Source organism: Notothenia rossii (genome assembly GCF_949606895.1).
Source record: "Notothenia rossii genome assembly, chromosome: 10".
NCBI classification, from domain to species: Eukaryota; Metazoa; Chordata; class Actinopteri; order Perciformes; family Nototheniidae; genus Notothenia; species Notothenia rossii.
Genome location: NC_136908.1, coordinates 37,560,927 through 37,577,487, shown reverse-complemented (window position 1 = coordinate 37,577,487; position 16,561 = coordinate 37,560,927). Strand labels below are relative to the sequence as shown.

General features: G+C 40.4%; 1 long non-coding RNA gene across 1 annotated transcript; it reads left to right on the top strand.

Annotated features, from left to right (window-relative positions):
• Positions 1 to 10,102: 10,102 nt before the first annotated feature.
• Positions 10,103 to 14,445, top strand: LOC307023387. The gene is made up of 3 exons (XR_013803692.1): positions 10,103 to 10,611; positions 11,756 to 11,848; positions 12,047 to 14,445. It is a non-coding gene; the product is annotated as an uncharacterized lncRNA (long non-coding RNA).
• The last annotated feature ends 2,116 nt before the right edge of the window (positions 14,446 to 16,561 follow it).

The following is a 16,561-nucleotide window of genomic DNA, read 5'->3' as shown; positions in this document are numbered from 1 at the left end:
TTTTTATTGATTTAAAAAATAGTTGTATGTATTGATTTAAAAAATAGTTGTATGTATTGATTTAAATTGACATGCATCCGCTAAGAAAAATAGTCTGTTGTTACAGTTTTTTAAACATTCTGAATGAAACGGCTGCTCTCAGCTGTGTATTTACACAACTAATGGCCAATCAACCACAGCTCTCTCCCCCCCTCCCCCCTTGATCTTTCTTCTCCAGCAGCTAAATTAACAGTAGGTTACTCTGAGTGACAAGCTTACAGTTAGACACAACACTGTCATTGCAAGTGACCCTCAGTTAGTTGACTTTTATGTTCAACTGCTAAATTCGTTACTGATAAAAAAGGGCTTCTACTGTACCTAATTACCTTAAAGTGCCTGTGACACGATTTTGGCCCATCATCCAAACCCATCAATTTGAGTAAATACTGTCCCCTTGAAAACTGTTACTGAACTGATTTTGGATATTTGTACTTTGATAACCATTAATCTGCCCTTCAATGTTGACCATTTCCTGGATCTTCTCGGGGATTCTTCAAGTCCCGCCAAATTATGGGTGACGTCAATGCGGGCACAGCGCTCCAGCTGCACCGTTCAGGAGCAGCAAGCAAGCAAGCAAGCTAAGACAGCGATGAAGGGTGAAGGGTCGGTTTATTTTGTATCTGTTAGAAGTTTAGGAATTAGGTGCGTCAATATGGGCGATCATACGGTCATGTAGCCAGTGGTGGACTGGGACTAAAAATCAGCCCGGGACTCTCGACCGGCCCACTTCGGTACAACGAGTAAATTGTCAACGGGGGGAGTGGGGGATGTGCTAGTGACTTATCCGACCGGCCCACTTCGGTACCGGCCCATCGGGATTCGTCCCGATGGCCAGTCCGCCACTGCACCCAGCCCAGCCCACGTAAACTGTCAACGGGGGGAGCCTCGCTGCGGGGAAACGGTGGACCTAGTGTCCCGATCGGAGTGGGAATAATAATAATAATAATAATAATAAAAATAATAATAATAATAATAATAATAATCCGTGCATTTTATCCATTAATTTCCCCAACATTGTGGTAAAAAAAAACACACGTTTAATCCATGTTGGTGTACTACTACAACCAGTGGTGTAGTGGGGATGTTTTTACTGGGTGGACGGGGTGGTGGGTGGACGGGAGACACTATGGACGCGCTCGTGAACTGTCAACAGGGGGGGAGGCTTGGGGACCTCTGTGTCGCCTGTCAGCGCAATTTACATGATGCCGTTTAGACAATATAATAATAAAGGGCGGTGCCGGCTGTCAGCGAACCGATCCGGCCTTTCTGCGCGACTATCACTCAAATGCGGGACATAATCTCAATGTGTGGGACGCGGGACAAATAATAAAAATGCTGTGTGTGCAGTCCCGCACAGTGCGGGACACCTGGTCACCCTACACACACAGTTCTGCCCCTCACACATCCATCCATCCATCTTCTCCCGCTTATCCGTGGTCGGGTCGCGGAGGTAACAGTTCCAGCAGAGAGCCCCAAACTTTCTTTTCCCTGGCCACATCAACCAGCTCTGACTGGGGGATCCCAAGGCGCTCCCAGGCCAGCGAAGAGATATAATCCCTCCATCTGGTTCTAGGTCTACCCCTTGGTCTCTTCCCAGCTGGACGTGCCTGGAACACCTCCCTAGGGAGGCGCCCAGGTGGCATCCTAACTAGGTGCCCGAACCACCTCAACTGGCTCCTTTCGACGCGAAGGAGGAGCGGTTCAACTCCGAGTCCCTCCCGGATGACCGAACTTCTAACCTATCCCTAAGGGAGACACCAGCAACCCTGCTGAGAAAACCCATCTCGGCCGCTTGTACCCGCAATGATTTTAGATGTATTAGACTATTAAAAAAAGAAATCATGCTTCAAATAAGTGGGGGTACGGCGTACCCCCGCGTCCAACGCCCACTACACCACTGACTGCAACTACAAAAAGCTAAGGTTTGTTTTCTCATCAGGAAATGCAGACCGGCTCAAACAAAAGATTTTTAAATCATCATTCTCACGATCATTTAATGTATCATATGTTCACCGAATTGACATGAAAGCACTAATAAATGTAGTTTCATCCACTTGAGTTTACAAAAATAATCGATTTGTTTTTATATCACATCCGACGGGAGGAAATTCAGCAGCTCTCACTACCGATTTTTAATCCTAATTTAATCATCATCTTCACCACGATCATTTATGTTTATGTTCGCCGAATTGACATGAAAGCACTGACAAATATGAATATACTGTAGTCAACTTCATTAAAACATTATTAACGTGCCTAAACTCAGTAATTCACCATTTCTACGCATGACAACACACTTTGTCCGTGTTTGGCTCTCTCGCCGCACAGTGAAGCGTTCCCGCATTGACGTCACTTCCGGCTTCCCCCAAAACCTCAAAATGAGTCGAAGGAATTTTCCCGCGATGTTCGAAATTATTGATATTTATCGGAACGGTATCGCTTTTTCTTTTTTAAACTGACGGTTCGAGATTACTAGTAGCCCACTATTTCATTGCACAAAAGTTGTTGGGTTCGTGTCACAGGCACTTTAACACTAGAACCGCCAGAGGTTTTTATATAGGCCTACCTAAATCTGTCAAATCCCGCTATTAGAATGCAATTTTTAACAACATAGGGTGCTACATAACACACTTTCAGGAAAAGTCAGGGACTGGGAGGCTTTAATATTTTATTGAAAAAAAGTTACATTGCACACACACAATACACATCACACAAATTGACCCGATTGGCGGTTCTAGTATTAAATAAACTCACTAACTAATGAAACCAGTTCAATACGCATTATTCTTATTATTATCATTCTTTATGAGCGCAGAAATAGTCTTAAAATCAGATCTGTTTTTTAAGTGAAATCTGACGGCAGGCAGTTAGCTCTGATCACCTATGACAAATGCGCCGCACCTAATCGCTGGCCATTCAGCCACAGACACTGTTCAAAATGGGGGGGAGCTAGGAGGAGCTTGGCTCCCCCGAAGAGGGAGGGAGCTCCCCTGAAGGCTGACTTTGAGATAAATAGGGGGAGCCCAAAACAATCGTGCATATTTGTGTCACACAGATTAGAAATGTTGAGTTTCTGTAAATAACAGTTCTTGAAATAAATAATAGTTATTGTTCATTACAGTTTCGGAATATTTGTTTTATATTTGTGAATATGTCTGGGTGTTGCCATCTGTATGTGGCGGTGCTGCATTCTTACTTACGTTGCTATGATTATGGCGGTGATGCCGGCGCGGTATTTGAAATGTTCATATTGATATTTTTTTAACTCTGGCTGTGTAATAAAAAAATATGGCAAAACGAAAACAGCCAAGCGTCACAGCTTTTGGATTCACAAGCAAAGAAGCGAAGGAGTCTACAAATGACGTGAACGGAAAACAACTTTTAGTTGGCCGGCTGTAAGCGGCGTTAGGGTCGAGTTTGACAGCTCCACACCGAGGGAGAGGCCTGCCGATGCGGAGCCTGAAGAGGCTTCAACAACGGCCACATCCGCCGGCATAGTGACACCGTCTGTATTAGTAGAATAGTGTTTTTATAGCAATTGATCGCATCCGCGCTGCTGCGCCAGTCAACAGAGCGTGCGTGTGACATATTTAGTAGCAGGATGTGCTCTGAAAAATAGGGCTCCCCGAAAGCAAATGGGTAATTCGAAAACTGACAGAGCTCCCTCTATACAAATCAAACTGTAGAAGGTGTGAAAGCACCTATTGTTTTAAATAATGGTCGGAATGTGACCTGTGAGCCTTCTGAATTACCGTGGGACAGCACATTCTAAACTAAAATGTTCAATCAATAAAGTAACATCTTATCTTATCTTAATAATATCTTCATATTAATAATAATAATAAATCATACAGTATGTGTCCGAAAGGGAGCAGGAAGAAGCAAACACAAAAATATACTGCATATTAAAGCAAACGATTGTAAAGGTTAAAGTATGAGCATAACAAATAAAGAAGTGTAATGTAAACATTTACATTATAATTATGATTATTTAATATATAAAGACTATATATTATTGAATTACAAGATTAGATATACTTTAGTTGATCTAAAATATTGATGTGTTCAAATGCTCTTCAAAACACAACTGAAAGTCCATGAAACTTGTCTTTCTGTATTTGTGAATGAAGCGCCATCTCCTGGTTAAAACCTGAAATAGAAAATCTGGCAACGCCCTGTTTGTCAAATGATGAAAATAATTTAAAATCATGAACTATTCTATGCGGCATATTTTTTCAAGTCTCTTGATAAACATTTTAAAGTTTTGATAAGATGCACCTTTAAAAACATAAAGAAATATCTAAAAAACTTTGTTCCGCAAAGAAACATTTTCCTGAATGTTATTCGGTAAAACAAAGTTCAGAGGCCATTTTGAACTATAGTCACTTGACTTTAGTCAGGCTACATGTGATGACATCACTCGAAGGACCCTTGAAGACTGCCCAAGTTGAAGGTAAGTTTAAATTTTGCTCCTAAATTTGAGATGATTACACCTTTTCCATGTGTGGTACCATGTGTCACAGATTTGAATGTCATTCGGTGAAACGTCAAAAAAAGTGTTTTAAAGTTTTTAATTTAAAAAACATTAAGTTATAGATGAAATTTGAAGTTTACAAATTGAGGTCAAGATCATTGTTGCTAATAGGCCAACAAGCAACTGCCTGTTAGGAATGAATTTCTATGAAATGTGTCATTCAGCAAAACAAAATGTATCATTCATTAAAACCGTTTGTCTGAATGACATCTGTTATCCCGAATGACACACAGTGGATTTAACTGATTTATTTATTTCTTTATTGATTGTTTTAACATGCTATAGAGTTTGTATAACTGAATTAATTGTATTATTTATTTTTATTTTTTATTATTAAAAAAAACATTTTAACAGATGCCTTTGTCCAACAAGGAGAGGGGTGCACGCTTCCGTGCAAGGATAAGGGCAGATCCTGCTGCTAGGGAGGAGAGACTAGCATAGAGAAGGGACAGGTATAACTGTGAAGGTGTATGAGAGCAGTAATTGCAGTGAACAGTATAGGATGCATTGTCTATAAGCCTGAATTTGTTTTCCATATCTACAGTACCACTACAAAGTGCATTTGGCAGTTAACTTGGCTTAAATCTTCATTAAAAAGAATAAACAAATGAATATCTAATAAATAAATACTTGACTAAATTAATAAATACTTTGTAGGTATAAACAGAGGACGCAAGCTGGACAGCATGATCATCCGTCCGTCACAGCATCTGCTGCTGAAAAGAAGAGGGAACAGTGGAGGCTCAATCAGAGGCGACGTAGGGAAAGAAAGAGGCAGGTGGAAGCTGTGATGAACCTCACACCTCTGTCTGAGGACTCTTTTGAGGAGCCTCCACAAGTTGCCCATCCTGAACCATCTCAGCCATCTTCACCTCCTGGACCATCCCAGCCATCTTCACCTCCTGGACCATCCCAGCCATCTTCACCTCCTGGACCATCCCAGCCATCTTCACCTCCTGGACCATCTCAGCCATCTTCACCTCCTGGACCATCTCATCCATCCTCACTTCCTAGGCCATCTGTTTCTGCTCAGCCATCCTCACCTTGGGAAGGACCACTCTCCTCCTCAACACCTGATAAGGCTTCATGTGGAAGCAAGAAAAAAAACTCCAGCCATCGAAGTGAAAACCGTACCAGGAAACTGAGGGAGGAAATAGAAGAGTTAAGAAAGCAACTTGTAAGAGAAAAAAGTAGAGCAGATGCATTCCGCAAGAAAGTACAGAGACTGAATAGAGCAAAACATAAAGCAGTGAATGAAAAGTATCGACCAAAAGTGTTCAGAAAAGGTCCAGAAAGAAGAAGAAGTGTGATTGAATTTCTCACACGTGATGAAAACAGTCGTCTTTTACCAGGAAAGAAGGACACTGTCACTAAAAATAAGGTCAAGGAACAGCGACGTGTTCTTACCAAGTCTCTTAGAGAGCTTAACTCAGAGTACAAAACGGAGGTAGGAGTGGCACATTCCATATCCTACAGGCAGTTTGTCCGTCTGCGTCCATTTTATGTCACAGAGCCAAAGGCAAGTGACCGCAACACCTGTGCGTGCATTGATCATGAGAATGTCAAGATTCTCATTGACAAATTACATCAAATTGGCATTTTAGGAAGCAAAAGCATTTCGGAGACACTCTCAAATTGTGTGTAATTTGAAAAACAAAAAATGCATGTTCAGGCTGTGTGCAAAGTGTTGCTACTCCGACATTGAATCAGCCATCCCCCAAAACACTGAGCAGATTACATGGCACCAATGGCAGAGAGAGAGGGTCTGCTCAGAGGGGAAAACCTATTCCCATTTTGTGAAGAAAGCTGTAACGGGAACATGGGAGGATCTCTTGAAAAGCTTTAATGAAAAGATGGACGCACTGGCAAAGCACCAGTACATATGGATCCATCAAGTGGAACAGTGCAGGGCCCTCAAGAACAGCCTCCAAGACCATGAGGCTGTAGTCCATATTGACTTTTCTGAAAATTATGCCTGTAAGCTGAATGTTGAGGTCCAGTCTTTTCATTTTGGGGGTAGTAGAAAACAGGCAACAGTTCACACATGCATGGTCTACACAGCTGGGAAATCTCAAGCCTATGCCACCATTTCAGACTCCCTTCGACATGATGAACGGGCAGTATGGGGACATCTGAAACCTGTGTTGGATGAGGTCCTATCCAATACAGGGATAACTACAGTGCACTTCATGAGTGATGGCCCACTCACCCAGTACAGAAACCGAAATAATTTCTACTTGTACCATGCCTTTCCTGAGAGGCATTAAAGAGATAACATGGAACTTCTCAGAGAAGGCCCATGGAAAGGGTGCACCAGACGGTATTGGTGGTTCAGTCAAGAGAGGTGCTGATGCATTTGTGTTGCAAGGAAGTGATATCCAGCAGCCTCAAGATTTGTTTTCCTTTCTGGAAAAATCGAATTCAAATGTAAAATTCTACTGGGTATCCGAAGATGACATCACCAGAGTGGATGAGGCTTTGCCTAATGACGTGCCGGTTGTTAAAGGCACCTTGAATATTCACCAGGTAACTGCAAACACCCCAGGGAAGATCATGTTTAGAGATGTGTCCTGTTTTTGCCATCGAATGGGACTTACCTGTGAATGTGAATCACCCTCCGAGGTAGACTTTCATGCCAAAACAGCTACACCCTCCATCACCATTTCAGAATCTGGTGATATGGTTGGAAAGATGGTAATAGTGTCTTATGACAAAAAGCTATTTGTAGGGCAAGTCCTGAAGGTAGTTGGTGATGACGTTGAGGTGTCCTGTATGCAACAGTCTTGCAGAAAGAATTGCTTTGCATGGCCCCAAAATCCCGATGTCATCTATTACTTTCAATCAGATGTGAAAACGCTTATCTCAGAACCAGAGCCATCTTCTAGTAAAAGCTCCAAATTGTCAGCTGATGACTGGGATAAGTTCTTATCAGTCTGAAACAGTCAGTAAATAACACTGACCAGCCTTCAGTGGGACTGTGTATTTCTTAACAATAATGAGTTCATTATTTAGTAAAGTATAAATTGCAATAAAACAATGTTAAATTGTATAGTTCATATGCAATAAGAAAAACAGAATTGCCGCTATTGTTGCCTGTTCACTTACCTGTTGATAGCAGCTGAAATAAAAACATGGGTTGTTATTGTTATTATTCTGTTGTAGTGATGAAAAAGAAACTTTAATCAGATACTTACTGGTTCATATTTGACTTGACATCATTATTGTGTTTAGAGAATGGAGAACGATATTATGAGACTGAGTCTGTTTTTTGATGTCAATAAATGTAAAGTTCAATTATAAAGTCTTTGGTATCCTTTTTTTAAATGTAGGACTACATCCATTTATTGGATCTATGTGCAATGGCATATTGCAGTATGTCATTCAGTAAAACGAAAGACGTCATACAGTAAAACAATGCATTTTACAACAAATATATAAAATAGTGTGTTACTTGACATAAACAATTAAATTAATAAAGGGAATTTAATTATAATAAGAGGTTTCATATTATTTGAGAGCATTTTTACCTGTACTGGAATAATGTAGGAAAAAAATGTTGACGGATGAACATTTTGTCTTTTAAGGCAATAGCCTTAAAAGACAAAATATTTAATATTTGTAGTTTTGGTGTGAAAATGTTATACCTGGATATAGATTCCTTATAGATCAATAATTACATTTTTCACTATCTGTGACTGTGTCATTGATTTTAATATCATATGGAAAATAGCCTTGTTTTGCCGAATGACATTTTCAAGGGGTGTATACAATGAAATGCATAAAAATGAATTATAGTGTTACCTTTTTCAGTGGGCACATGCACAAATGAAAAATACATATTTGAATTCACTCAGAAAATGTTGAAACTGACTTGCTGTTTCATTTGATTTTTTTTGCCATTTTGAAAATATAAAATGTCACTGACCCATCTTCCTGTGGTTATTGTTTCTCTGTTTTTCTCCCGGCCGTTTTAAAAACATTTCGGGCTAGTAAAAGTTGAAACACCGCTCTATGCCGCTGCAGAATGTAGTGGACTCGCGGGAGCGAGTAGAGGACGCTCGAGAGCGCGCAGCTGGCGGTCCGTTCCGGGGCTCAGTCAGCATTTCATCCAACTTTGCATTAACGAAACAATTTCACAACACACCCTGGCAAACTCACAAACACACAAAACAAATGATTAAAATTAGTGACTTACTTTTCCGCCGTCAAAACACTGCTTCTTGAAAGACTTTTCTTTGCAGATGAAAAAATCCTTCGATTTGTCCCGATGCAGAGGATGTTTTGTTTGGACATGCCGGTCCAATTTATTCATTTTCAAGCTTTCGTTACTGAGCACCTCTCCACATAAAACACACTGAGGCCGCTCCTCTCCATTTGTAACAGCTTTTGTGAAGCCAACGTTTAAAAACTCCTCTTTGTATCATCTTTTTGCCATCATGTACGATCGGAATTAATCAACAGACAATAAACAGACAGCGCGAAAACTTTCGCGGGGGACGCGTCGGGGCTGATACAAATACTATATTTTATTTTTAGTTTATTTGTATTTAGAAAATTAAATCATTCAATATACAATGCTATATTGCATAATTTCATTTTCAAAATAATCTTTTTTGAAAAAAATTAGAAAAAAATTGTATTTGCAATGCAGCCATCAGCTCTGACGCTGTGTGTGTGTAGCAATGCATTTAACTGCGACCCAATCAAAACGGGTACGCAACCCATTTTGGGACCCTGAGTTTGGGAAAGGCTGAATTACTGAATACCAAAAGAAAACTATGATATTAATGTCGGCTAATTTTGTGTTCCTTACAGACAGTTTATTTATCTGAGAGTAGTTAACGTTAGCTAGCTTAATTTGTACATACCCCATTAGTGAGGTTAAGGTTAGCTAGCAACACGTGCTTCATAGTTAGCTAGCTAACTTAGCTAATTCAGCTAACAGTTCACCAATCAATTTACTAATACTTAATACCTTGAAAGCACTAATATTTTACATACGCCTATGGACTTTTACTCCTACGTTCAATTACTAACGTAACGTTACCTTAACTGCACTTATTGGTCGCTGTCCCGCCTTTTCTCTCTGGTGGTGAAGGTGAATTCAACTGACCAACGTGTTATTATGCTGCGGACCTTGGCTTGAGGTGCGTTCAGGTGATCCTCGTGAAATAGGAAATTCCCAGCTTGGCACCCTAAATTTGGACACGAACAGCCATCCACTTGTAAACACTGAGGACTGAGGACTGAGGAGGATCTCTCGATGTAAATAATATAGTACTGGCATTCGTTATTTACATCTTTTAGCGGATATTGTCATTGATCCAGCTTCTGACAAACACATGGTAAATAAAGTTACTAATTTTCCGACTTTATGAGAGATAACAAACACCAAATGGATGCAGCATGCACATTCCCGGGTTTTCTTCTTTCAGGGCCAATGAGAAGCAGAGTAGGGACGGGTCTTCGCATAATGAAATAATGCACCAGGCGCCAAATTCGCACACACCACTGAGAGCAATCGTTATAGTCGCCCACATCTGATGAAATGTGTGAAAATGCCAGCCTGCGAAATATTGAGTTTGTACAAACTTGGTGAGATTTAATCATGAGTTGGCGTTGTGTTATATGTCTAGTATTCGTGGCTTTGTCTTTGAGAACGCTTCTTGGACATATTAGTTCGAGACGTAGTAGAAGTCTCAATTTCCACGTCGCCTGTGGGGTAGATGGCTGTGCAGCAGATTATAGAGTATACAACTCTTTTTTCTACCACCTGAAACGCAAACACACGGCATTTGTGGCCAGTGGTCGCCCACCAACGCATCCAGCCTTCCCGCATGTTGATTCAGCCAGGCTTGGCAAAGACAATTATGATATTCCGATTTTTCGTGGCTGTATCACCTTGGATGGCATGCGGGGGACACCATCACAGCAGGAAGGCTTGGATGGATAGCGGGATACCCAACAAGAGCCTAATCATACAGGAAAATCAAGGCGGGAACCTGGAACCAGTGGAAGTTGAGAATCCAGAAAACATGGTGAGATTCATTTACCTTATACAGTACAGTTGTGCTAACAAATTACAGCAATTTGTAGCCTAAAATGTACTTGCCCTGTTTCCATGTTTTTATTATGGATGTTGCTTGACTGATATAACTTATAGCTCCTTTTGAAAATGCACAATGTAATGCATAATCTTAACTTTATGTTATGTTCTATTCTATCTATCTATGTGCTTTTATTTGTGCTTACATGCTCTTGTAAGTTTTATTGTAATGCCACCAACCTGCCAGGGACTGCAGAGGAACATTTGATTATATGGCTATATCTGGCACACTTACATGTGGATGCTCATGTTAATTAAATGTGCATTGTCCCTTCTTAAATGAAATAAATATAAACATATGGTATGGCTGAGTCAGATCAGTCTCAATATTAATGAATGTACACAGAAGCACTCACACATGTATTTAGAGATTTATATATACATGACTCTCTCAAATATTTTCCATGCACACTGAAATAGTTATCGGTGTATATATATGTAAAACAAATCCACATATAAAAACAGGGAATTATCTGTTGCCAATCAGATGTCTCCTTCCGTTTCAGCCCATCACCTACGTCTATTCGAGGGTTTAATATACCCTAATAATAATAATAATAATAATAATAATAATAATATATATGTGTAATATATGTAATATGTGTAATATATCTAATGTGATCACATACAAATATGTTTTTGATGAAAATACAAATGCAAATACTTTTAAATACATATATTTGTGGATTTCTATTACATTTATTTAAAACAAAAATAGGCTATTTGTGTGTGCATCAGGAATACATTTGTGAACCTTTTTTTAAGTGGATTTCTTTTTAAATATCGATATAGAAAGATAACTATTTCTGTGTGCATTGAAAAATAATTATGTGGAGAGTCATTTATATATGAATGCATTTGTGAATCTTTATGTGTGCATTCATTAATATTGAGACTGGAGTCCATACTATTGCCCTCAACTTTGATAAATTAAATAGCATTCATCATATAACTGGGGTATTTTTTTAGTCTATATATATACTGACGCAAACCGGGAGCCACTACAAATCAATTACATATTGTACTTTTTAAATAGCAGTATTCACTGAAGTTTGACTGAATCATGTTGTTTTTAGGGAGAGGCATCCTCTGCTACGAGTGACCACAGTCTGACCCGGCATTCTGCAGCATTTGCTCTGAATATCCGTGAGAGATGCTACTTATCTCAGGTACTGCACAAACAATTCTGCCTCTCTTTTATTATATTGTGTATTTGCATTTATTAACTTTAATACATCATGTACTTGCAGTTACATAAAAAAAAAAAACTATATTGTATACATTTTTAAGAAAAATTAAAAATACCGATGTGATGGATAATGCATTTGTCATTCATACATGTAAACCCTTTTTTTATTTTGTTCTAGGGGAATGTCAATAGTGTTGTTGCAGATGTGCAACAGTACCAAGCCTCCCTTCTAGACAACCTCAGGGACAAGATCAAGAATGCTTTTGACACCCATGTTGGAAGTGAGGAGAATCTCCAAACAGCAGTCCTAGCAGTATTTGATGACTTTAAAGACCCCTTCTCAAAAGTCTCATCTACGCATCTACAGGACAGTAGCATTCGGCATTTGTTTAACCCTGTTGAGCCTGAAGAGGTGGTCATATCACAAACTGCATATAGAACTAAGAAAAAAATGTCAAGAGCTCTTACCATTAAAACTAACTAATTATTATGTGCCATTATTCAAGAGCTTCGAGGAGATGTTTTCTGATCCCCGGATATTCACAATGATAAGCTCCATACCTAAGAGGTGTAAAGAGGTTTTTTTATATGATATAGTTGATGTTGAACTTCTTAGGGACCACCCACTGTACTCCGTCTGACATTCCGCTTTGCAGATAATTTTATATACTGACGAAATTGAAATATGCAATCCACTTGGAGCACATGCAAGAAAGAACAAACTGTTAATGGTTTATTACACTTTAGGAAATATAGATCCTAAGTATAGATCAAATCTGTCTGCAATTAGATTGCTAGCCATTTGCAAAATCAAGTGAGCTGTCTCAGTGTGGTCTGGATGTGATTTTAGATAGAATCAAAAAGTATTTAGATGTGTTGTACCACGGTGTTAAAATCCAAACTGCTGCTGGTGAGAGGATCATGTAAGGTGCTGTGGTTTCCCTTTGTGGGGATACATTGGCTCAACATGAGTTTGCAGGTTTTAAAGAGGGTGTTGGTTTTGCTCTTTGTAAATGTAGGCATTGTGAGTGTAATGCAGATGACATGAAAAATAACTTTGATGGGAATTTTTTCCACAAAAGAACAGTAGAGCGACATCAGCGCCAGTGTTCTGATATTGAGAAGGCCAGCACAGATTTTGTAAAGAACAATTTAAAAACAACATATGGGATCAACAGAAAAAGTAGATTGTGTGATTTTCCTGGCTTCAATCTTATTGAGCAGACCCCAACAGATATTATGCATATTATTCTTGAAGGAGTCGCCCCTATGGAGATCAAATGTGTGCTAAAACATCTCATTCTTAGTGGGCAGATAGAACTGGATGCATTTAATTCAGCTATGGTCTGTTTCCCTTACTCACCTCATGATCTAATAGACAGACCATGTCCCATCACTGTTTCTACATTGACCTCAAATGATAACAGACTAAAACAATCTTCAGGACAAATGCTTATCCTTTTGAAAATATTGCCATTTTTGCTAAATGACGTCAAAGAGAGTTTGTTTGTGCAGTTCATCATTGAATTGGTAGAGATAACACAGATCCTGTTTGCACCAGTCATCTCACTTACAACAGTTGCAAGGCTTAAATAATTGATAGAGCAGCATTTTAAATCATTTAAGCAGCTTTTCGCTGAAAACAACATTATACCAAAACAACATTATTTGCTTCATCTTCCTTCACAGATTATGGCTTTGGGTCCTATGATTAGACACATGTGTATGAGATTTGAATCAAAACATAGGTTTTTTAAACGCTGGGCTTCAAAATTAAATTTTAAGAACATTTGTAAGACATTAGTTCAGCACAATCAGAGGTGTGAATGCTCTCACAATGTGAATGGAAGGCAACACCCAATTTTTTCAAATGAAATGGAACTGGGCCCAACATCTGAAGTTGTAAACACAGACTATGTACTGTCGAAACTGAGAGACTACATTGGTACTAGTGACTTGCAAACTGTTGTATCACTCAAGTGGCTTATCCTTAATGGAAACAAGTATACGATTCATAAGTCATTGATAATCAGTGGTTTCAATGACCAGCATCTACCAGTATTTGGGCTAATCAAAGATATCTGGCTGGTTAACACTTATTTATACTGCTTTGAATATCAGCCCTATGACACTTTGGGCTTCAGCAAAGATTTGCTTGCATATGAAGTAGACATCCCTGATCTTGCACAAGCCACAGAGGTAGTTGATGCTGAGAAGCTAGTTGGTTTTACAGCTTATTATGCAGTTACTTTTAAAGACCACCAATATGTTCCAATTAATTACAAACTCAATGATGTTATGGAATTGAGCTGTTAAGCTGGTGATAAATGAAGGTCTCTTGGTGTGTGTGAAAGCACTGACAGTCACCCCTACAATCTCGAGTCAAAGATATATTGTGATATTTATTTTTGTTATCCATATCGCTCAGCCATACTTGGTGTGTGAAGCTGTTCATGTTTAAATGTGTAATGTGGCATGGATTTTTTGAAAAAGTTTGGTGTGATATCTGAAAAGCACCACAACCTCAGAAATTAAGATATATTGTTCTTTGTCCAGTATTGCTTATGCTATAGATAATAAGAGACCGTCATGCATATCATCAGTTATTCTGGTCCATATCCTTTAGGAGAGTGTGTTATGATAATCATTTTGTGAATATTAAAATGAAAAGAGATGTTAAGCCTCACTATTGTTGTTTGAATTGTGTCTTTTACTGTCTTTATACCAGCTGGGAAAATAACTTATGTTAACCACAGAGCTGATGCTTGAAATTCTATTTTTGTTTCTTGCCATACTAGTGCTTAAAATAAGGCTTTATAGCCTTGAAGTGGACGTTTTATAGACAGATCCCTTGTATCTAGTTAAACATAACTAAAATAAAGACAAAGTTGCTTATCAAGACTAGGCAAGTAACATTTACTTGAATTAAATCAAAAGATCTTCCTTAGAAAGCACTAGATAAGCTATTTAAACTCAAATCAAGACAAACTAGATTTAGAATCGTAATATACAATTATTACACTTGGTTAGATTTGCAGTTTTTGCAGTGAGGTAGATGCGTCGGACACTGGAGTTGGGGCAGTTCTTTCTCAACGGTCGGCCGAGGATCAGAAGATGCACCCGTGTGCCTTCTTCTCTCGGAAGCTGTCCCCAGCAGAAAGAAATGATGACATTGGAAATTGAGAACTGTTGGCAGTGAAACTTGCCCTGGAAGAATGGAGACACTGGTTGGAGGGAGCAGAGCAGCCTTTTGTGGTCTGGACTGACCACAACAATTTGGAGTACATCTGTTCAGCTAAGCGGTTGAACTCTCATCAAGCCAGGTGGGCTCTGTTTTTCACAGGCTTTGATTTTTCTCTTTCATACAGACCTGGTTCTAAGAACATCAAACCTGACGCCCTGTCTCGCCAGTTCCAGCCAGAGAGCTCTCCATCTCATACTGAGAATATCATCGCTTCTACATGTGTCATTGGTCTGGTAACCTGGGAGGTGGAGGATAAGGTCAAGCACTCTCATGCTGAACACCCAGCTCCAAGTGCCTGTCCTGTTAACCGTCTGTTTGTTCCTGCCACTCTTCGTACCCAGGTTCTCCAGTGGGGTCATAACTCTCGCCTGGCTTGTCACTCATGAGTGAGACGGTCCCTAGCCCTGATTCGACAGCGATTTTGGTGGTCTTCCATGGAGAAGGATACCAAGGAATTCATTGCTGCTTGCCTAGTCTGCTCCCAAAATAAGACCTCACGCCAAGCTCCCTCCGGTCTTCTTCATCCCTTGCCTATCCCTCATCATCCCTGGTCCCATCTCCTTGGATTTTGTCACTGGACTACCACACTCAGACGGTAACACAGTCATACTCACAGTCATAAACCGGTTTTCCAAGTCTGCCCTGCTTATTCCATTAACCAAATTACCTACTGCCAAGGAAACGGCTGAAATCATGCTAGAACAGGTGTTCAGGCTGCATGGTCTCCCCAGTGACGTTGTGTCTGATCGGGGACCACCATTTACTTCTCGTTTTTGGTCCGAGTTTTGCAGGCTGCTGGGAGCCAGTGTCAGTCTCTCGTCCGGATTTCATCCCCAGTCCAATGGTCAAGCAGAGCGAATGAACCAGGAGATGGAGACTGCCTTACGCTGTCTAGCCTCCTCCACTCCCTCCTCCTGGTCGAGGCAGCTTCTATGGGTTGAGTATGCCCACAACACCCTTCCTAGTTCTGCTACTGGTCTTTCTCCATTCCAATGCTCCCGCAGATACCAGCCACCCCTTTTCCCTGCACAGGAACGTGAGGCCAGCGTCCCATCTGCACAGGCGTTTGTAAGCCGATGTCGACGCATGTGGTTAAAGGCCCGCTCCGCGCTCCTGCGCTCTTCCGGCCGTTATCAACGGACCGCCAATCGCCGTCGCAAGCCAGCTCCACAGTACTCCCCAGGGCAACGTGTCTGGCTCTCCACATGGGATCTCCCTCTCAGAGTTGAGTCAAAGAAGTTGTCTCCCCGTTTTGTAGGCCCATTTCCCATATCTCGGCTCATCGATCCTTCAGCTATCCGCCTGCGTCTGCCCCCTTCTACGAGGATTCATCCTACCTTCCATGTGTCCAAGATCAAACCAGATAATGTGAACCCTCTTCAGCCCCCCTCTAGACCCCCACCACCACCCCGGACTATCGACGGGGAGACTGTTTACACTGTCCGTCGC